Source organism: Melospiza georgiana, chromosome 3 (assembly GCF_028018845.1).
Source record: "Melospiza georgiana isolate bMelGeo1 chromosome 3, bMelGeo1.pri, whole genome shotgun sequence".
In the NCBI taxonomy this organism is placed as follows: domain Eukaryota; kingdom Metazoa; phylum Chordata; class Aves; order Passeriformes; family Passerellidae; genus Melospiza; species Melospiza georgiana.
The window spans coordinates 36,587,445-36,600,543 of NC_080432.1; positions in this window are offsets into that span (position 1 = coordinate 36,587,445).

Consider the following 13,099-nt stretch of genomic DNA (forward strand, 5'->3'; position numbering starts at 1 on the left):
GTTTTTGGTGTTAGCATTTGTGATTCAGCCTTACATTATAATGGTTACCAGCAGCCTCATTTTCTTTTTATGGTCATCCTGGTTTCCTGGTTGCATGACACTTCCATCGGCCCACTGTTCTTAATAATTTAACCTTTTATGAAATTGTTTTGATTTACAGTATAGATTAGAGCAAGAGTGAAAAAGTATGATATCACCCCTTGGTTATTAAATTTCTTTGAACTATGCACAAATGTGAGAAAGTCTTGTTTTCTTCCTCGCCAGCTACTAATTTTCTGATTTTATTTTTACTTAACTGAAGAATAGCATTCCAATATTGTAAGTTCTCTGTGCTGAGCTATGCTAAATCTATGCTGAGTTTTGGATTCAATGGTTGGCTTATTTGCTTGCTGGAGTCCTAAGTCATATAAACTATGATGAAAATAGAATTAAAACCACAACTCAAAATGTGCTTTGCCTCTGTTTGTTTTTTGTGTCTAGTCTGGAACCCAGAATAGCCCATATTACTTGTGATTTCCAAAATGACCTCTGAAAATAAGCAATGGAATTTAACAGTCCTTCTAGGTTTGTCTCAGCATCTCTACTTGTCCAGTTAATCAATACAAGCAAATCTCTGTTGAATCAGCTAGGTGTTATTTGATTTGCCTGAAACACAAGGGTTTGCGGTATAACTCAAAATAGAAGCAAATGTCTAATTTAAATTTCAACAAAGAATCATTAGCTCAGTTTGTTAGGGCATGGTGCTAGTAAGGCCAAGATTGTGTGTTTGCTTCCAGTATGGGCCATTCACTTAAGAGCTGGACTTGATGATCCTTGTGGGTCCCTTCCAACCCACAATATTCTGTGATTATCAAACAGCCTTCTGACATGCTATAAATTGGACCCATCTTACTCTGCCATGACAAGTTTAGCTACACAAAACTCTTAGCTCAGGACAACATTTCCATCAATTTGTGTGGGCTGGCTATAGCCAGACTGCATTCTTTATGTTTATCCTGCCAGTTATGAGTTGGTCTCCATCAAAAGCACAAAACCTTAATTTGTGTTCTCAGTTTTCCTGATCCTTCTTCTTCTAATCTTTAAAGGATTTGAGTATCAATCTTCCCACTTTTGAATAAAAAAATCAGACTGTCGTTTACAGTTTTCAACCTCAGAGTAATTCTATGGGCTTGTCGTGATGCTGTTCAACAAGGATTTGGCAGGGATACCTGGCGAGCTGGGAGCTCTGGAGCCGGGGTGAGGTCCTGGCCGGCCCAGCCGCCCGCTTGCTGCTGTCAGAAGAGGGAGACCTTGCCCTCTCTTCCCTGCCCGCCCAGCGGGCTCAGCTCGCCAAGCCAGAGCACCATTCCCTGTCTGGGCTGAGTTCCTGCCATTTTGGGGAGCTGCCTGTGAGATCAGCCCGGGGAGTTGGGGGGCTGCGGGGTGAGGAGGGCCAGGGGAGCCCTGCAGCAGGTGGGCACGGTGGCTCCGCTGCCTCCAAACCCCCAGCGCTTCCGAACAACACAAAAGCAGCAAATGTCTCACAGTAACTGCCACCCCTCTGTCAGAGCCTTGTCAGCAATTAATGCATTCTAATTTTTTTCTAAGCAGGGCCGTTTCAGAAATGAAAGCATTACAGACGTTTGGAAGTGACAGAGGTCTCTGATCATCCTCCTGGTTCGTTCCTTTCTGGCACAGAATTGCTGTGTCATTATTTTCCCAAATGCCTTAGTTTTTATTAGAATGCTCTGCCTTGAATTTGTAGGCTTTCCAAGAAAGACAATGCTGAAGAAAACAAATACTATGGCTGTGGTAGGAGGCAACATACTTTTGTTCAACAACTGGAGTCATTAAAATAAAACCACTTCAGACACAATCACATCTATGCAAGTATCTTACTGGTCAAAGTCGCAGCAGCCAAAATACAGATGTTCATCCAGTTTCTTGGTTTTAGATGCCTGTTCCCAGGTGGAATTTTGAATTGTGGGTGATATCCTAAAAAAAAGAAAAAAATCAGACTGTAATTATCTGATTTCATTGAACAAGACTAATGACAGGCTTATATTTGTTTCAAGGGGGAGCTTTTGAGCCATAAATTGTGCTGATGGATTTAGGTTTAAAAACAACTTCAGTTTCAGAACATGACATTCGACATAATGTGGACTTTATATTTGTAATTGAGATTATGGCCTTATTTTCCAGAAAAATAAAAGCCATTATGGAAATTTCAAGAGATGACAAATCTGCCCTTTGGTACCTGTTCTTTTGGTGTAATTACTTATCCACCCTGTCATGAAATGCTTGACCTTGATTTTTCTTTTCAATTTGTGGGTTTCCCAGCATGAAGTTGCTGGTTCTTTCCCTTCTAAATCAGCTTAGTATCATGTGAATCTCTTGGATTTAGTCAGTCATTTGTCTCTTTCCTTTTAGATTTATAAGACACACTGGGGTCCTACAGGAGTGGCACAGGTAGAATAGTTTGAAAAAGCCAGTCGTGTGTTTTCTATGATAACACTCCCTGTGCATCAAAAGGGAAGTAGATACAGCTTCCACAACCTAAACACACACAGAAAAATACATTATTATTGGCAATGGGCTTGCCCAGAGAACAAATGCATCATTCCAGGTTGTCTCTGGAAACATTACCTCTGCTTTGTTTCAGAGTAATGTTAACAACACTGCTCTCACCTTGGTGCTCTTTTCACACCTTGGGGTGTGTGTAGTGTTTCTCCCTCTTAGGTCCTGTCACCAGGAAGCTCAGGACATGGAGAGCTTCCAGGATAAAATACCTTACCCACTTCAGTGTCACTTCTGACTGCATTCATTGCAAATTAAAAAAATGGCCAAGGGTTGAAATGGAGCTAAATATTTTCCATAGAAATTAATAATTTCTATGAAATGAAATTATTTATTCTAGAAAATGAATAATTTTTAGTAGAAATGCATCAGGACGCCAGCTATGGCAAACTACCATGTACTTACTTCCCTTTGTCCACTTCCACCACCCAGGTGAGGAGCAGGCCTGTGTCAGAAGAGCAACATCCCAGCCTTGCTGGTCCAAGTTGGCTCTTGTCCAGTTAAGTGGCTGTTCTGATTCCAGATATGAGGCAAAGTCATGGATTTCACTGGCAGCCTTATATGATCTCAGACCATACTGCTGCCATTTGAAAACTAATCCTGGAAGTAAGAATTTTTAATTTTTTTTTTCTTTCAGCCAGATTGGTTTGCTGATTGCAGAGCATAAGGAATGGTGCAGGAAATATGCCAAGGAGGGGAGAGGATGAGAGCATGCTGCGTTCATTCAGACTGCCTGGTGAAAGCCCTGCTCACAGGGCCCCCTCACTGCAAGAAAAAAACTGAGGTGCTGGAACATGTCCAGAGGAGGGCAACAGAGCTGGTGAGGAGTCTGAAGCACAAGTGTTATAAGCACTAATTGAGGGAACTGGGGTCATTTAACCTGGAGAAATGGAGTCTCAAGGGAGACCTCACTGCTGTCCACAGCTCCTGGAAAGGAGGCTCTAGCAGGGTGGAGGTTGGTCTCTTCACTCAATCAACAAGCAATGGAACTAGAAGAAATGGCCCCTAGTTGCATCAAGAGGTTTAGAATGAGTATTAGGAAAAAAATCTTTATGGAAAATGTAGTCAAGCAGTGGAACAGGCTGCTCAGGGAAGTGGTGGAGTTACCATCCCTGGAGGGATTTAAAAGATGTGCAAGATGTGGTGCTAAGGGAAAGTGGTGGATTTGGTAGTATAAGGTTAATGGTTGGACTCAATGATCCTAAGGGTCTTTTACAACCTGAATGATGCTATGAATCTTTTCACGAATGCTAAAACAAAAGTGAATTGTGATGGCTAAGGTCCTGCTAGCCCCTATGCAAGTTACTGCCTCCAGCTCCATGGGTTTGCCTCCTGTTTGCACCCAACACTGACACTACTTCCCTGGTGAGCCAGATCACCTGCCAGTGCTGGCAGAAATGCCCTCTCATGTTTCCCACAGATAGCTTCGCTGAGTCCGCCAGACAAGCAATAGAAAAGGAGGCAGGACTGTGTGCTCAAAAATGGGGTTTACAGCTACACCACTTGAAATTGTCTCTAATTGTCTCAAAGCCGCAGCTGTTATCTCATCTGACAGATAAGATGCTCTCTAAGAAGGCTGGTCCAGGTAGTGGACAAAAGCAAAAGGAAAACTGAATCTGCACAGCTTTTTGCACTGCAGTCAGCTCTGGAAATCCACAAGCACTGGTTTTCTCTCAATGTCAGCCTCAGGAATGTTTTAGCAAAGCTTAGAGTTGCCCATCTCTGAGTCAGACTCTGAGCTGTGGAGCTGCTCCTTCAGCACAACCTGCAGTAGCTGCTCAGCCCTGGGGCTCTGGCCCAGTGCTGGTGGAGCTGGGTGCTGCTGGATGAGGGATCCTCATGGCAGCTCTTGGTGGGACAAGGCTTTGGCCATTCTGCCTTTCCCTGCAGCTGGGCACACAGGAGATACAATGCCACTGCACAGGAATGCCCTGAAGCAAATGAAACCATGTAAAGTCTTTAGGAATATTTTGGTTAAGAAATTACAGACTGGCAAGTGAGAAATGGTGATGATTTAAAGACTTTTTTTTTTTCAGTAACATTATTAGTGTTTTGCAACTGTATGTGAACCCTAGAGAGGAGAAAGAGATAGAGACATTCTTGCTTCATTTGGTTGTGCCAGTTCCCATTCCTCTTGGAAGAGTTGCTTATACTATTGTGCTGTCAGGAATAATCTGTGGGCATACACATGTGCACACAAGAGATACAGTGACATGGGCCATCTTGCAGGATCTTTTCCTAGTGAGCAATGCTCCAGTTTGTGTGGCTTTTTCACATGCCAGAAAAGAGGAAATGTTTTATTTTATACAATACACTGACATATGTATTTGTAAATTTGCAAATTTGTTTAATATATACACATTACATAAATTAAATTACATATGTTTGCAAATTATGAATGCATAAACATATAAAACTGATGAATCTTTTTAAAACTAACATAAGTGAAAATATTTTTTTAATAATTTCCAGATTTTAAGTTGATGGCATGGTTTGAGCTATTCTTCACTTTAAAACCATTGACTGTGGATCTGAGTTGGGAATACAATCAGGGTAATACTGTCTCCATTTTACAGATGGTTAAAGCAGGGAACAGAGGTGGTCCAGTGTCATCCAGGAATGTAGCTGCAGAGGTCAAGTATGAAAACAATTCTCCTAGGTATTTGCACCTTGTTATGTCTTGATGAGTGACCAGTGTTGTTCAAGTAAATCTTATGCTCAATTTGAAATGTTTGGAGCTTTGGCTGACATGCAAGAAGATTTATCCCACTGGCTTTTAATGCACTCCCAGTGGTAACAGCTGAAAACTGCTCTATGAGAAGCACACCTTACTCTAAATCTGCTGCTGTTGTACTGTTGGAAAGAAATACATAGTCCTGTTTGCAGACAAGGATTCAATTAATTACACTATTTAATTAAAACCGCCTTTACAGAGGCACCATAAACTTGAAATCCAGTGAAATCCAGTGAATGACAGATTTAAGGTACTGTTTCCTACTACTTTTGTTGAATGCCCCCACCAGTCTTTCTGCATTGTTTTATCTTGGCTTTAAAAATCTGTTATGTGGTAAAATTGATATATTAAAAAGAGGCTTTAGGATGGCTTGCTACAGAGAGTTGTATTAAATTCTAATGTGTTTGTAGAAGAAGAGAAATCCTACTTTTGAGTACAGAAGGAAAAATGAAGCTGATTACAATCAAAAGTTTTCTAAAGATAAAAGGTTATAGAAAAGACATCTTATGAGAGTAGAAGGAAGCCTAGAATATTACCTTTAAGTTAGAGTTAATCTAAATAACTTTCTGTAACAGAAGGATAATATCTAAATACAAATATGATTAAGTCACTGTGGTTCTCTATTGCAACATGCAATGTGTCTGAGTCCACACTGGCAAATGATATCAAAATTAAAGTTTTATTCCTTTTTCAGAATTTTTTCTGTCGGAAGTGGATGCAATATTGGCAATAGCACACTGCATATTGAGTGGAAGAGCACAGGCAGTCACCTGTGATCAGAACTATCCCTGTCATCCCATCACCCTACTTTCAGCCATTTCTGTTTTCTATTTCATATTCCTCAGACAGAAGAAAATCAGCAAATTTTGCTGATTTAATTCAAAACTGAATGTATCCTGTGTAGGTTTTGTTGAAGGAGTTTAAAACAGCCATTCACATCTTCTGCTCTGAACTTTCCTATTCAGAACTGTAACCTGAATTTTTATACAAGTCTTTTATAGTCATATATACCAGTTACTTCAAGCTCTCACTGTGTCTCACTTATTTGTTTCTTACATATGTGACAGTGGGCAGATATGCATTTAAACTGTATGGATACAGCTGTCAAGATTTAAAAATGCTATGAACTCACATGGCTAGACTCATATTGTATACCCAATATTTATACAGTATATTCTGTTTATAGTTATGTAGGGCACTTTACATCATCAGATAGAAATAAGCTGTACTGTTTCAATTTTGCAGTGATGGGAATGCACTTACAGTAGAAGACAAGCTCCTTTACATTTTTGTGTCACTGTTTTCCTTTGGTGGCCCCAAAACACTTGAAGAGGTGAGAGCTGCACAGAAGAACAGAAAGCAGAAAATGCAGTGAAATTATTGTACATCTGCAGTGAGACAGAGAACTGCAGGGAACCCCTATAAAGCAGGTTAACAAAATTAATAGTAGACAAAAACCAATTTGTTGTATAGCTGAGAAAGTTTTTCCAGCAGCAGCTGAAGGGCAGCAGATGACAAATCCAGGCAAATGTAAACATGTGAAGTCTTTCTGATGGACCAATTTTGCTTCTACAGATTCCATGACATTCAAATGGCCTGTGATTCTCCAAATTAGTATGTAAGTTTGGAAATTAAATAGGGGATCCCCAAAACAATCTCCTGTAGTGCTCCTGGTGCAAGCTTAGGTCTGTGAGACTGAAGTTCTCAGACTTTTGGGTCTCTTCTGTTGAGAAAAGAGGCAGTGGTGCAAATTAGGCATGAGATTTTTTTCATAGATGAAAAAGAAGATACCTTCTTTTGGGTCACAAAAGTGTGGAATTTTCCTATAAAAGTCTCCAAAGTTTTCTTCTAGACATGGGTAGTATGAGCTGGTCCTCTCATATCTGAGAGCTCCCTGGGAAGCCACCAACAATGACTGGATAACCTAGGGACCAGAAGGCTCATCTTTTAAGTCTGCAGTACCTACAGCATTGCCAGCTTCTAGAAAAGCTTGAAGAAATATGGGGAGGGAAAAGAGGTTTCTCAAATCAACTTTTGCTTTAGTTGATGTGTTGGTCTGCAGAATCCATTTAACTTTATTCAGAAATTCTAAAAACAACAAGGCTTACATTTGTGTATCTCTGGGTATATATTTTACAGCTTACGTGTCTTCTTATCATGCCAACACATCCTCTAAACTCCCTTGGGAGGACAAGTACAGCTCTGTGGGTGAGTCCCATGCCAGCTGACTGACTAATCTAGCAGCTACCGATAGCTGAAGATTGAGGCACTGATAATTCCTCTCCACCTCAGAAAGGGGCAAAGGAGCTAATTATACTCTGATTGTCTATCAGTTGAGGAAATCCCCAGATGAGGAGTTGTGGGTGTATTTCACTTTTCATACACTACTTGAGTGATGCGCTGGGAACAGAGGAGGGCAAAAAATAAATTCAGCCCTAATTACTCATACTGAACTTGTGGCCTTCTTAAACTATGTTCAACTCAAGAAGCAAACCCAGGGTTGAGAGAGACTTCTTCCAGACTTGTTTTAAGAGTGCGCCATTAGAGGCTGTTCTCACTGAAGTGTCTGCCAAAAACCTCTTGAGTCTGTGTTTAAGGAGCAGTCCTGCGTGGAGGTCCTTCCCTGGTGGTGTGCCAGTGTTTTTCCCTTCCTATTAGAAGACTATCTGAAGATCTTGGACTTGTTCCACTCTTAAACTCCAAGCATCTTTATTGTCTATCTGTCCTTGCAACATGATAGGCCAGAAACTTTTACTGTCTGGCCTTTGTAAGCCTTGTTTCACAATCCGGGTAATATAGATCTCTCAGTTTCCCATTTCCACTTCTGTAATGCTTGTTATAATCAATTGTGTGTCTTGGGGTTCTTTTCTGCAGCTCCTGCCTATGCTTTGTGCAGTTTTTCATCTGATCTGCAATTGCTATCTATACTGTCAATCAGCTCATCTCTCTTTATTAGCAATAGATCCAGTCAGTTCTTATGTTTGCATACACTCTAGGATGGTAATGTTTTGTCTTGCCAGCAGACAGAGATTTTAAAGTTGTGATAATCTATATGCTTGTCTGAGGGATGTGAAAATAGTGTTATGAATGTTGCTTATGAAAACTGGGGTTTGCAACCTTCAGTTGTTTTCACATACTGTAGCTGACTGTCCTCAAAGAAGTGACAAGCAGAACAGACAGCGTTGGCAAGCCCATCGTTCACATCTGATCCTAACTAACTAACCATGAAAATCCTCAGCATTTTCCCCCAGTTACCTCTTTGTAGATACCACTTTGAGGACAGTTTTATTTAAATCATTCTACACTTTCTTTGCTCCAATTTAAACTCTGATTAGACCTTATTTCCTCTTCCTAATTTTTTCTTCTACTGACCTTGCACTATGCATAAACATTCTTCATAGGGAAATAAGTGAGCTATTTGTTGTTAATTTTTTATGTCTTAGTTTTTGTGCCCAGTACATAATGATCCACTTACATCTCAACTTGCATGCTGTAACCTCCACTTTCAACTTCTCTTTCCTGCCAACAAAGCAAGTTTATTTTCTTATTGTGCCCTGTCTCCTTCTGTGCCATGCTCTGCTCTGAGCTGGGGAGCGACAGGTAGGTGCTTCTGTCCCTCTCCCATTCCTGAGCCTTGAAGTAGAAGGATGCCAGCTTGCCCAAAAAGGGCTCTTGGCCAGTTTTTGAGTAAGTGTTTTGAAAACTAGTTAGGCAGTTTTCCCACTGTAGACAGGCTGGTGGAAGGACCATTAATTACTCACTGCAGGCTTAACTATGGGCAGAAAAAGGGGGCTTTTGTGCAATTGTCAAACCCTCCCCATTATTTCTACATGTTGGTTTTGTATTTAATAGGATTACATGACTTCTTTGCTCTATATGCCAAAATGGATGGTTCCTTTCAGTAATAAAACAAAGCCAATAACCTGAAAGGAACCACGTCTCAAAAGCACAAACTTGACCTCTGAGTGACCTTGACATTTACAGACTAAAAAGAACTTTTCTTTGAACGGACAGAAGTCAGGGAGCCAGCAAGAACGAGGAGAAAATGGTTTTGTTGCTTTCTGATTACATTGTTTAAACCAACATACTACATGGTTTACAATACTTCATTACAATGTATTAGGGCCTGGAGGTGATTTAATGTCTGTTTATAACTGAGACTAATCTTGAAATAAACAAATGAATGTTTGGAAAATGGATGAAGCTGTTCTGCCGGAGACAGCGTTAAATGCATCTCTGAAGAGTAAATCATGACTGTAGAGCACTTAAATGCTTTTTATTTCTACCTTCAGTTGTATTTCAGTAGTTTTATCTAACAAAATTAATCATGGTGCAGTAAAAAAATATCTAATTGGTTAAGACTGCCTAGCAGCCATACATTCTATAACAAATCCACAATTTAAAAGCTGTTTAGCCCTTTAAAATCAGGGGAAAAGATAAACTAGAATATGCTGTAGCATTATACTAGGCACCATGGTGATCTAAATTAAATCTGTTACAACCTGTTCTAATTTAAAATTGCTCCGTTGTGTGAATGAAGGGGAAAAGAAGAAGAGTTAGTTCACTTGTTCAGAGCATTTTCATATTCCCAGATAAATCTTTCATTCACCCTGCTTTTGCTTGTGGACTGTATGTTCCCATTTCTTTTGTGCATCCCCTGCATAACTGCACATAAATGTGGCTTCAGATGGAGTCAAGAACTCTTTCTCCAGAGGTTCAGTATCAGCTCTGGTCTCCATCAGCCAAGAACAAGCACTGTCACCGAGTGTCACCATCGGATGCCCAGCTGCTCCCGACATTCAGAAGCTCCTCTGCAGTGCTGAGGCAGAGACCTTGCTACAGGAGGTTGCTCCAGTTTCTTCTCCCAAAGGATAACTGCAACACTCATCTGCCATCCATCTCTGCGGGCAACTCCTTGGCCACTTCTTCTCCCTGTCCTGCCTCTCCTACCACCCAAAGCCCCTATTCATGGCCCCCAGGCACTGCACAGCACATTTCCCTTCTTCTAACATCTGACTCATTTCAAAAATGCCTTGAATTTCCCGAAGTAACAGCCACTAAGCAGTTAACGCTTGATTTGAGATGGGGGAGAAATAAAAAAGTGAAGCCTCATGGCTGCTCCAGCCCCAGCACCCACCCACACCCTTCCGGCTGCAGGCTGGAGCGGCGGGAGCCGGGAGCGCGGGCTGGAGCGGCGGGAGCGGGGCGCTGCTGCAGCGCCGTGCCCGCGCCGCCTGCCGGCACCTGGAGCAGGGCAGGGAGAGCAGGGAGAGCCGGGCCCTTCCCTCGCCTCTCCTGCAGGAGCCGCCACGGCCGGCATGGCTCAGCAGGCTGCTTATCTGCCTACCCCACCACATCCTACTCCGGGGCCCCGAGCTTTGACAGCGCACTCGCTTGCGCTGCAGAGGATGCTGAATACCGTGACTGCTCTTTCTTAGTGCAAGGCTTCCAAAGGTCTGGTCCTACGGCAGCACAGCATCAACAGTTGCACTTCAAACACTTCATATGGCTGACTGCCTCTCTGGATACCTTCCTTCCTGCCCCTCTGTTTGCCACGCAAACACGAGTGGCAGAAGTCTGAAGACTATTTGAGTTTGTTCAAACTTGAAAAGTAGTCAACCACGTGAAAAAAAGTCCCGTGAAGGGAAAGCTTGCAACATAAGCCTGTACATTCATTGACATCACTAAGTGCAGGGAAACGACGTTAGCTATACAGAACAAATTTCAAGTGCTTCTTGCACATTCCTAGGTGTTAAAGCTGACCACCTCTGAGCCACAAACATAGAGTTTCTTATTACCAGCTCACAGATCTCTTTGTATCCTAAAATCATAGAATGGTTGGGGTTGGAAGACACCTTAAAGATCATCTAGTTTGAAACCACCTGCTGTTAGCAGGGACACCTTCCTCTAGACCAGATTGCTTAGAGCTCCATCCAACCTGGCCTTAAACACTTCCAGGGATGGGACATCCACAACTTCTCTGGGCAATCTGCTCCAGTGCCTCACTACTCTCACAATAAAGCATTTGTTCTTAATATATAATCTAAACCGACTCTCTATCAGTTTGAATCCATTCCCCCTTGTCCTGTCACTACAGGCTCTTGTAAAAAGTCCCTCTCCATCATTCTTGTAGTCACCCTTCAGGTACTGGAAGGCCACAATCAGAGTACCCCAAAGCCTTCTCTTTTCCAGGCTGAACAATCCCAATTCTCTCAGCATTTCCTCACAGGAGAGGTGCTCCATCCCTCTAATCTCAGCTGCCTCCTCTGGACTCTCTCCAACAGGTCCCTGTCCTTCCTGTGCTGGGGACCCCAGAGCTGGGCACGGCACTGCAGGAGGGTCTCACCAGAGGGGAGCAGAGGGGCAGAATCCCCTTCCTTGGCCTGCTGCCCAGGCTCCTTTTGATGTAGCCCAAAGCACATTTGGCTCTCTGGGCTGCCAGTGAACATTGCTGGGCCATGTCCAGCTTTTCATCCACCAGCACCCCCAAGTCCTCGGCAGGGCTGCTCTTGATCTATTCATCCCCCAGCCTGTATTAACTGCTATGTCTAAATACACACTAGCAGTGTTCTGAATTTACAGTGAAAACAGATGAGATCAAGCACATTTTTGCATGTGCAGGTTTTTTTCCCCTTTGCTCCCATGTTAGTTTTTCCCCCTGTGCAATTCATTAGAGACTATTATCTTAGCTCCTGTTAAATCTCTTTTAGAGGTTGATGTTTTAACTCACCAGCTTGAGCTCTAGACTGCTGACACGTTACGCTGCAGAAAGCAGTGAAATTATCATGGACTGAGTTGGCACTGTATTTTTTCCAAGGCACTGCGTGATGAAAATAAATCATGTTGTCCCCTTGACATGATCCACTAATGAAGATGCACATTCTCTTGCCCTGCCTCCTTACTGGATGTAAGTGAGAGCCCTTCCTCTGTCTTTTTTCTTCATTTCCACTGTGGAAGAAGCTTTCTAATTCTGCACATTGGTTTGCTTAGCAATATTGCTGTTGCCTAATGCAATAAAAATCAGTTATGTAACTGCCTTTGCTAGACTTGCAGAGAGCGTTCACCAGACGGGAACATGGCCACAGTATCTTTATGCTTTCATTATGCCTCCTATATTTGCTGTTATTATGCAATATGCTCTGCTTTCAGTATATTTTTTAAAATAATTTTCCTTGACATCATGTTTAGGATATTATACACTTATAATCTAAGCTCATGCAAAGACAGACCGGGGAAAAGAAATAAGCTTATTTGGATTTATTGCTAAAAGAGCTGATATTATAGCACTAGTGCCTCCAAGGAACAAAGAATCACCTACAGGTTGTCAAATAGTATTTTTAATACTCTAATTCTGAACCAAATTCCTAAAATAACCTGTGTTTGCAGATTACCCTGTGCTCTTTTGTTCTGAATAATGTATTGCTTAGTGAACTATGTCTTATCAATCCACCAAGTACTGGGTGTCATTGTTCACCTCATTCACAATTCATCTTTTAATTAACATTATCACAGGAAAAATTCTATTTTGGTCAGCATAATTTGTCTTTGGAATTGGCAGTACAGAAATAAAAGAATTACCATCTGAATTTATCTGAAGACTATGAAGGAGATGATGACTACAAACCTACCTCATCTGGCACTGAAGAGGAAGGGAAGGAAACCATGTAAATGATAATGGCTTTAAAAATTGTATTTGCTATGTAAAAATCACTACTTTGGCCATTCGGTATCTACTAAGCAAACAGCTTCATCAAAATTACTGTTACTGAAAATACAAACCGGAATTCTACATTTAGACACATGCTTTTT